Source organism: Nuphar pumila, chromosome 15 (assembly GCF_984573655.1).
Source record: "Nuphar pumila chromosome 15, dmNupPumi1.hap1.1, whole genome shotgun sequence".
Classification (NCBI taxonomy): Eukaryota; Viridiplantae; Streptophyta; class Magnoliopsida; order Nymphaeales; family Nymphaeaceae; genus Nuphar; species Nuphar pumila.
In genome coordinates this window covers 2,963,500-2,973,416 of record NC_143263.1, presented here as the reverse complement: position 1 = coordinate 2,973,416, position 9,917 = coordinate 2,963,500, and positions in this window count along the sequence as shown.

Below are 9,917 nucleotides of genomic sequence, written 5' to 3'. Positions count from 1 at the left end.
TCTCTCTTGTGCTCTTACATTTATGTGTTTCAATAAACACATCCTTGTAAGGCACAATGCCTCATTTTTCTGCTTCCTGTGAGGTTAAATGATAAAAAAATAATTAAAAAGTATGCAACAATACTTATAAATTTGATAATATATATATATATATATATATATATATATATATATATATATATATATATATATATATATTGATGAGTTATCATTTTCTTCTGGTGGCTCCCAAAAGTCCTAGATCCACCTATTTGTAGATGAACATTGGACATCTTCGCTCGGTTTTGTGCAGCCTTTGCTGAGTGGTTTCAAAATTCATGGCCCGCCTACTTGTCGTGCATTGTATCCCATTAATCTGGCCTGACCGTAGAAGGGTCATGGCTCTTCCACTACACTGGATCATCTATCCCACAAGATGCTTTTATTGTTGTAGTCTTCATATTGTGCATCATGTCAGCAAATTGACTGACAACCACCTTCTGTCACACCCATCTCGCGTCCTGCTCCTCCTTCGCAATCGCGAAGCGATTCGAAGCCTATAAATAATTTGAGAAAGTTAGTACACACAACTATAACAAAAAATAAAATATGAAATACATCAGCTATGATAAATGATTATATATCATGAATGAGGACCACAATCTGTCCAATACCTCATTCAGGTACTCTTTACATTGAGTGATCAGTCCTGAAAGATGTTGAACTAGTGACTGCTTAATTTGTCATATTACTTCTTGTGGATCGAACCACGCACTGCACAAAAAATGGTATACATTAACAATCGAATATCGATATACACTATTTATAATATAAGTATTGGATAAGTGAAAATGAAATACTTACAGTCAACTATCGATATATATTATTTGAATGAGTCATCGTGTGTCAGACTGAGAAGACCCTCCATCCGGCGTTGTTTCGTGATGTGTATGAATAGCTGGTGTAGGTGGGTCATGTGCAGGCGAAACATCATTTATAGAAAAATGAGTTAGAAATTCACATAATGCACATTTAAACTGATTAAGTATATAATTTTTTAAATGATATACCTATCGAAGCATTACGTGGAAATGAAGGTTGAGATTAGCTATCACGACCTCTACTTGGTCCTCGAGAACTGGGTGTTCGACCCCTATGACCTCCACGAACTATATTCTAACAAATAAAAATGTCATTTAGATCAGTTACATAACTTTGATCTTACCATAGACATGACACACATGAAATATAAAGATTTAAATGTCCTACATGAATCAGTTTCATAACTATGCATTAACTGTGCATGTACATGATATGTATGCATAAAACGTAACATGATATGCAATTCCATGAACATGGATACATAATTAAATCGAAAATAACTTCATACAAGCATGCATATAGTTACATCAAAAATTGTAATACATTCAAATTATTCACATCATAACAATGTCAAACATGTACCTTCAATAAACACACTCCAATATCCTGCTAACTACAAACATGACTAGCATGGTTTCTGAAATAAAAACATAAGAGCATATGAGAAAGTGATGTGTATGTATTACAAGATGTATTTCACTAGCCTGAGTATGCGTCCTCATCACTTATTTGACTTTCATATTCTTCTTCTTTCTCCTCTTCCTCTTCGTCATCTTCATCTTCTTCATTGGGCGCATATCCACTTGGTATATTATTTGGATCACATTCTTCCATACGTGTGCCATAAGACAATGAAGATGTGACATGCAGACCATGTGTGACATCGTGACCATAAAAGAAGTCATACATATCATCCGATTGATAATAATCACCATATTCAGCAATCTTGTCTTCCTGTAACTGATCATACTCAGGATATAGTTTAGACTTCACCTTGCAAACTGCACAACATTCATTTCTATCTAACTTCTTTTTATTCGGATATGAAGTATAGTAAACTTGTTGAGCTTGAAAGGCTAATATGAATAGTTTATATGTTCCAAACCTTGATTTCTGATTCATTTGCATAATGCCTGAGGCATTGTCGACTATTGTTGTTGCGGGATCAAACCAATGACACATGAATAAAGTTACCTTGTTATTTATGCTTAAGTAAGTCAACTCCATTATTTCTTCTATAACACTACAGTAGTCATGTTTATTTTCACCATATCTGCTACCCTTGACACACACACCACTATTCATCATTGACTTGTTTACACTGTAGTCTTTTGTATGAAATTGATGACCATTTACAATGTATTCGTTGTAACATTACACAACTTTGGTTGGACCATTTTGTAAATCACATATTCCTTCGTCATTAACATTACCATGGCGGACCTATAAGCATAAACAATGACTGTGATCACGACCAATTAAGTAACATATTGTTGTTTACACGAAAAGAATGCATGTCATCATCCTTATCAACTCTTTTATCCATGCCACAAACTTATTTTCGTGTTATTTCTATACTTCTGAATTAGTAAGATATGGAAGTTCTCTTCGCAACTCCAGATCAAATCGTCTGCACTTAACAAAGAATTATATTACCGAACCATGTACGTATGTAGAGAACTTAGTGTAACATATTAAGTATACTTACTCGATGTAAGGGTTGATCGCTGAGCAATTAAAAAAGATATAGATTTATGTTGCATCTTGCTCTTGATCTTCCAACAGTCTTGACCGGCAACTGTCAAAGGCATGCCCAAGTGGTTTAAATATCGATAGTTTGTCAGCCACAATAACTTGTTCCCTATCATCATTACAAGGTGGGCAAGTGTAACATGTTAGAATGTGATGTTCAAAGTACATATATGAGAAATTTAAAATCTCTTCTAAAATATACATCTCACAAATTGAACCCTCCACTCTTGCTTTATTTCAAACCTTTTTTTTTTGAGGTCAAACATGCATCTATCAACAATATATATCTCATAATACAATAAATTTCCAATACCATTAGAGAGAAAAATATAAAAAAATATATAACTTTCAAATGGGTACATCCATCGATATTGCACAGGACTACCAACCCTAAGTTCATATGGCAAATGTATGATCACATATTCCATAACCTCAAAAAATGCTGGCAGGAATATCTTCTCCAGCTGACAAATAGTAGTGATGACAAAATCCTCAAAATTCTTTACCTCAATTACTACAACTTCTGATGTGCCCAATGTTCTAAAAAATCTACTCAACTCGGATAATACCCCCCATATAGGTTTGTCTAATATATCATAAAATGCTAAAAGAATCAACCGTTGCATAATGACATGACAATCATGGTACTTCAACCTATATAATTGTCCATCGTCTATCTTCACAGCTTGAGCAATGTTAGAGACATATCCATATGGAAATCTCAACTGTCTCAACCATTGACATATCTTCTTTACTTGATCTAGTCCAAGCACGTACATTGCCTTTGGTTTTAGTACTTTGTCGTTGTATTCTTTGAGTTTCAATTTTAGTTGTTTACATATTACTTTTAAATTCATACGGGCCTTTGAATTATCTTTCATTTTCCCTTTGACATTCATTATCGTATTGAACACTTTATCAAACACATTTTTCTCCACATATATCACATCCAAATTATTTCGTACCAATAAGGTCGGCCAATATGATAGTTCTCAAAAAAAGATTTCTTTGTCCAATTATGATCCTTCCCAAATCCAAGAAAGGGCGTCAGACTACGAGCATCTGTTAGTCTATATAGAAAGTATCACAATTATCTTAAAATTTCTATGTCAGACAACCGTGAAGGTTGACCTTTCATTTCATTTGTGCCTGCTTGAAACACATTCCTTTATCATCAGAATGGATGGTCGTTGGGTAGAAATCGACGATGATAATCAAACCAACACGACTTCCTTCTATGCATCAATCTAAAAGATATTGTATCCTCCACGCAGTATGGACATGTCAACCTCCCATGTGTGCTCCAACCAGATAACATACCATATGCAGGGAAGTCACTCATTGTCTATAGAACAACAACCTTCATATTACAGTTTTGTTTTTTGTGAGCATTGTACGTGAGAACACCATCATCCCACAGTATTTTAAGTTCATCAATCAATGACCTTAAATATACATCAAGATTTTGGCCCAGAGAAGTCAGACCAGAGATCAATAAAAACAAAAAAAGATTTTGACGCTTCATACAAAAGTTTGTAGGAAGGTTGTATGGGGTGACAAATACTGGTCAACACGAGTATTGAGTTGATCTACCCTTAAATGGATTAAATCCATTTGTACATAAACCGAGCCTAACATTTCTCACTTTCATTGCGAAGGTCTGATGAGTACGATCAAAATGCTTTCAAGCTTCCACTTCAACAGAATACGTGATCTTGTCTTCATTATGTCAAAATTTTTTTGTATGTCATCTCATGTGTTTAGTTGTTCTCGAAGACATATACAATCGTTGCAATATAGAGGTGAGAGAGAATTAGTGGAGCGACTTCTATAACACTTCTTTTGACCTTGTGCTACCATTGCCTCTTGTCTTTGGCTTAAATCGAAGATGCCCACATGATGAACATGATCTGCTATTTTCTTGATCTTTGAAACACAACATGCAGTGATTTGAACAAGCATCTATCTTTTGATATCCCATACCTAGAGCGTTGATCATAACCTTCGCATGCTAAAAATTTTGTGGCAATTTCTCATCTTTAGGCAACATACTCTTCACAATAAAGCACAAACAGTGAAAACATGATTGACTCAAATTATACTTGGACTTCAAATTCAATAGTTGAAGAATTGCAGACAAGATAGTGTGACTCTCGCAACCATTCCAAAGTGGCTCATCAACATCTCTAAGTAATTCATAAAATCTGCTAGCTGCATCGTTTGCTGCTTTTTCCTTTACCTAAGTTGGTACATCACTAGGACCCATAGCAGAACCCAGTTCTGGTTCTGCGACATCAAATATTAAATCCATATATGAATTATCGCGCACCACATCCACCCGTGCGTCAAAATTATTCCAAAATTATTTACCATAAAGCATCAAATTATGATAATTACTCACAAAACCCTTCGTGTATAGGTGATGTCTAACGCCATGAGGTTTTATAAATCGATTGTTCTTACTTATTATACAGAGGAGCCTAATCCGACCAGTGAGATCCACTTGCCATTACAAATTCAATAAAACTGTCAACACCATCCATATATTCAAGCGATACCTCATTGTCAACTATCCTACGGTACATCTATTCATGGTTTGCAGCCATTTTGTCCTATGATGTTATGGATATTATCATAACGAGTTAAAACAAAATCATAAGAATGCTATGATGAAGAAAATATCTAATTTATCATGCATTGATGGTAGATGTAATGATTTGATATATATATATATATATATATATATATATATATATATATATATATATAATGTCATTCAATCACAAGAACTATGATGCATATATTGATAACTTAATATTTTTATGTGCAAAGTCATCACATCATATTTACACTCATCATAAAGATATTTAGAATGATGAAATCACATTCATCAACACAATACATTCATTTGAAGCATGTTTTCATGATACAATTTCACATGAAAGGTATAATTAAATTGAAAATAACTTCATGTAAGCATGAATACAATCATATCAAACATGACAATACAATCACTCATTCATACCGCAATAATGTCAAACATGTACCTGCAACAAACACACTTCAATATCCCGTTAACTACTACCATGACTAGCATGGAATCCGAACTCAAAAAATAAGAGTACTTCTATTTTTATACATTCAAATCATGCTTAGCATGATCTTCGAACTCCAACAAAGCAGTCCTAGATATCTACAACTAAGTGAGTGTGTGAACGGAAAAGTGTTGCATCCAAGAAATTAAATAACCTGTGATGCACATGCATGACTTACTCACCACAGGTATTTACCCGATTTGTATGATTTTGCCTTTGCATTTTTCTTATTTCTTTTTTCATGACATTTTTAGCCGCATGCGATGCTTAACACTAAGCATCACACAATTAGCTCAACTACGCACCTGCAAAGCATAAATGAGTACTTTTTTTATGGGCGTGCCATCAACTGAAATGTTGGCTCACGGCACGATGTGGTGAGGCAAGCGGTGGATTACCATAGCCATGCACTTTGTGTGCGGTGGATTGCCGCAACTCATATGAAGCGTCAGAAGTTTGCTGGAACTCTAAAGACAATTTATCGTCTTAGCTTAGCGACCCTAGGTCAGGTGATGCCACCCGCTGAGTTGAAGCATATCAATAAGTGGAGGAAAATAAACTTATAAGGATTCCCTTAGTAACAACGAGCGAACCGAGAATAGTCCAGCTTGAGAATCGGTAGGCTTCGCCTACCGAATTGTAGTATGTAGAAGCATCTTCACTGATGGACTGGACCCAAGTCTCCTGGAAGGGGGTGCCAAAGAGGGTGAGAGCCCCATTGTGTTCGGACCCTGTCGCACCACGAGGCGTTGTCAACGAGTCAGGTTGTTTGGGGGTCGTCGGCACACGACAACGTCGGTGCTCAGAGGTCATCGTCGGTGGCACACGACACACAACGACGTCATTGCTCGGGGGTCGGCAGTGGTGGCACACGACTGCGAGAGTTGGAGTGAGGGAAGAAGGAGGAGGTGAAGGAGAGGGTGGCGGGTGACAAGCGACAAAATGAAACAGAAAGGGGCTCGGATTAAGGTTTTACAGAAAATTTAGCGATGAAAAAATGTTGTCGCAAACACCGTCGCAATTTTACAACAGAGTAGCGATAAAAAAATGATGTCGCTTATCCGTCGTGAAGTTGCAATGGAGTGTGAGACGAAATTTGTCTGTCGCAAATTTGCGATAGTGTTTGTGATAAAATTTTTTCGTCGCAAATTCTGCAACTAATTCAAATTTTAGGGATGAATAGTTTTCTCTCGCTAATCCGTCTCAACGTTGCGACAAATTATTTTTGTCGTTAAATAACGTTTTTCTTGTAGTGTTATACAACTATAACATTGGGTTTTGAACCTACAACGTCCCAACACAAGGTGACGTGCACTAGCTGCTCTTACCAGACAAGCTGAGCCCCCGTTAGTCAAAGCATGTCTTTTACTAAACCAGTCATGTAGATCATATCTGTAGAATCCAATAACTTGAATTTTTTATTAAAAAAAAAAGTTGGTTCTACTAGCGTGTTCAATTGAACTAAAACCAGATAACTGTTGGCCAAGGGAAAACAGATGCAGTACTTAGGCCAAGTACTTGGCAAAGTACTCAGCCCAACTGGGTGCCATCATGCATCCTGGAGATGGTGGGACCAACCATTAGCAAATTGCGGGTCTTAATTGAAACTGGGGTCAGGCCCGGGTCTGATATAAAATTTCACAAACTATACCCGGGTTCATGTATTAATCGTGCCTTCAGGTCCAAACTTGGGTCTTCTTATTTGTCACCATATCCAGACCCTATAGGGTTTGGTTGGGGTCGGATCTGGGTAAACCACCCATTGACATCGCTAATTTCATGTGCCTTCATTTGTTTATGAGAGTATACAACTGATGCAACTCTTTGACATCGATCGTACCAACGGGGTTCCGTTTGTTTGATAGTAGATGTCAGTGCACGTCACCAATGTGTTGGGACGCTGCAAGTTCAAAACCCAATGGTATGTTTTGTAACTGGTGGGGTCTGCCTAACTTAGCTTGCCTCTCAAAAAAAACTCGTTGATATCATCAAGGCAAATGATTATTGTTTAAAACAAATAAATGAAAAAAATGTTTTTTTCTATAGAGAAAGCTGTGGGGTTAGGCAGACCCTTATCAGTTATACAATTATACTATTTGGGGTTCGAACTTGCAACGTCCCAACACAAGGTGACGTGCACTAACTGCTCCTGCCAAACAAGTGGAGCCCCAGTTGGTTAATGAAAATAATGTTATAAATAAACCACTTGTTTCTTATTTATTTATTGGTGCATAAATCCTATTATAGATATAATCTAAACCTCTCCAGCCATCTTGAAGGGGTGATTGATGAACACGACCAAGCTGAATTGAACGTCACAAGTCCCAAACTTGTGAGTGCGTTTGATTGTTTCGGCTGCAGTGACCCACGATCTTGAATGTACGGGATGCCTAGAGCATGGCATCTTGGGTGTCCAGCGGAACACTTAAAAAGTGTCCTGTAGTTTTTCACCCAGGACCGGAGCTACGTATGGGCCAGGGTGACCTGGAAATCCCCTTTGGGCCCAAATGCTGTGACCCCCTTCCCCTTAACGCTCTCTCTCTCTTTCTCAGAGACCCCACTCTCGTGTCCACCCTAATTTGGATTTCTGTCTCTGCCACTCTTTTTCTTAAAGGTACGTTTGGAAGCAAGAAAAACTTTCATAGGAAAAAGAAAGTTTTGCTTATGAGAGTTTTTTATATGAGTTTTTCAAAAGAAAGTTTTTCGCTTGTGTGTGGAGCATAGAGTTGAGCAACCAAGACATAACCAAGTGATTATTGGTTCTTCCTTCTTTGAAGGATGGATCACTTTCATTAGGTTTGGGAAGATCTTCGGTGATATACTCCAGCTTTGATTTGTCGCTCAGGTAGAGAATGTCAGATTTAGACCATGCCAAGTAATTATAGCCATTTAAGAGGACTGAAGTAATCTTGTTTGCAAGACTAGATTGCTCATGCACGACAATTTTTTCATCCACTCGATTGTTAATTCCAGCACTTGATTATCTGTAATTGGGAAGCTTGCACACGAATGGACAATGGACTACCAACCTGACTCTGATACCATGTTGGAAAAAAAAAAGTCAAAGGAATAAGCAAATTACATGGTTTGGTCCAAGGACCTACGCCCACAAAGAAAACAACATAGTAGTTGTCTTGGTTTTTATTTATTTTCCTCTCATTTAATATGTATAGAGATAAACAGCCTTCACAAAAGAATGATGATAGGTAGTTACAAGCCAACACAGAAAGAACATCTTTCTATTGAGAGAAGATAAGGGAAACAACAAAAAAGATCTTCAGCGGCTAAATGAAATCTCGACATGTAAGGCAAGAAATAAGGATATAAACTTCCAATGCTCCAACTACGCTGCCAATCTTGAATGCACCTTTCAACATCCTACCATCTCCTCTACTCCATCCTCATCCACTCCCTCAGCATGTCGCAAAAGCTCTATAAGGCCTCCACCTGCAATGACGACCTCAAGGCTCTCCACTTGCTCTTGGAGATGTGGTGCCTGGGCATCCATTTCGACCCCTCCTCTGCGATGAGCAGGATGCTCCTCTGCAATGACCTCATCTTCGCCTTCAGCAAGGCAGGCGATCCTGATCAGGCCCTCTTCTTCGTCTCCAGGGTTCAGGGCTAGGGGCTCAACCCCAAGACCTCCGCCTTGTTAGAGGAGTGTTTCCTATCAAAATATGTATGGTTTTTAAAATATTTTTCAGCAAAACATTTTTGCTTGTTTAAAATCACCGAACAAACCGCAGGTTCACTTTTCCTACATGATTCCTGCTTTCAAACGTGCATCTAAAATACCTAACACAAAAACCCAAAACAAAATACAAAACACCTGAGATAAAAACTCAACTTGCACAGGACACCTCTGCAGGATTGGCCAACATTGTCTAGACAGGACTGTTCTACACAGTTCTTTCCGCGCAATCAAATATCCCCTGTAGGTGCAAGTCCTTCGGTGCAAAAGCCAAAGCTGGATATACTCCCTGCTGGGCAGAGGGGACATGGGGTCTCTATGCAGTGAAGTCACAAGTGAGGTGGTCTTTCCAGTTATCGAAAAAATATATATATATATATATATATATATATATATATATATAACGATTATAACCTAACCTACATGGTTTGTTTAGTAAAAAAATATGGTTTGGCTTGTCAAATCTTGTTGCATGTATAGGTATTTTTTCCTTCAAGAAAAGGATATACGAGTTCTTT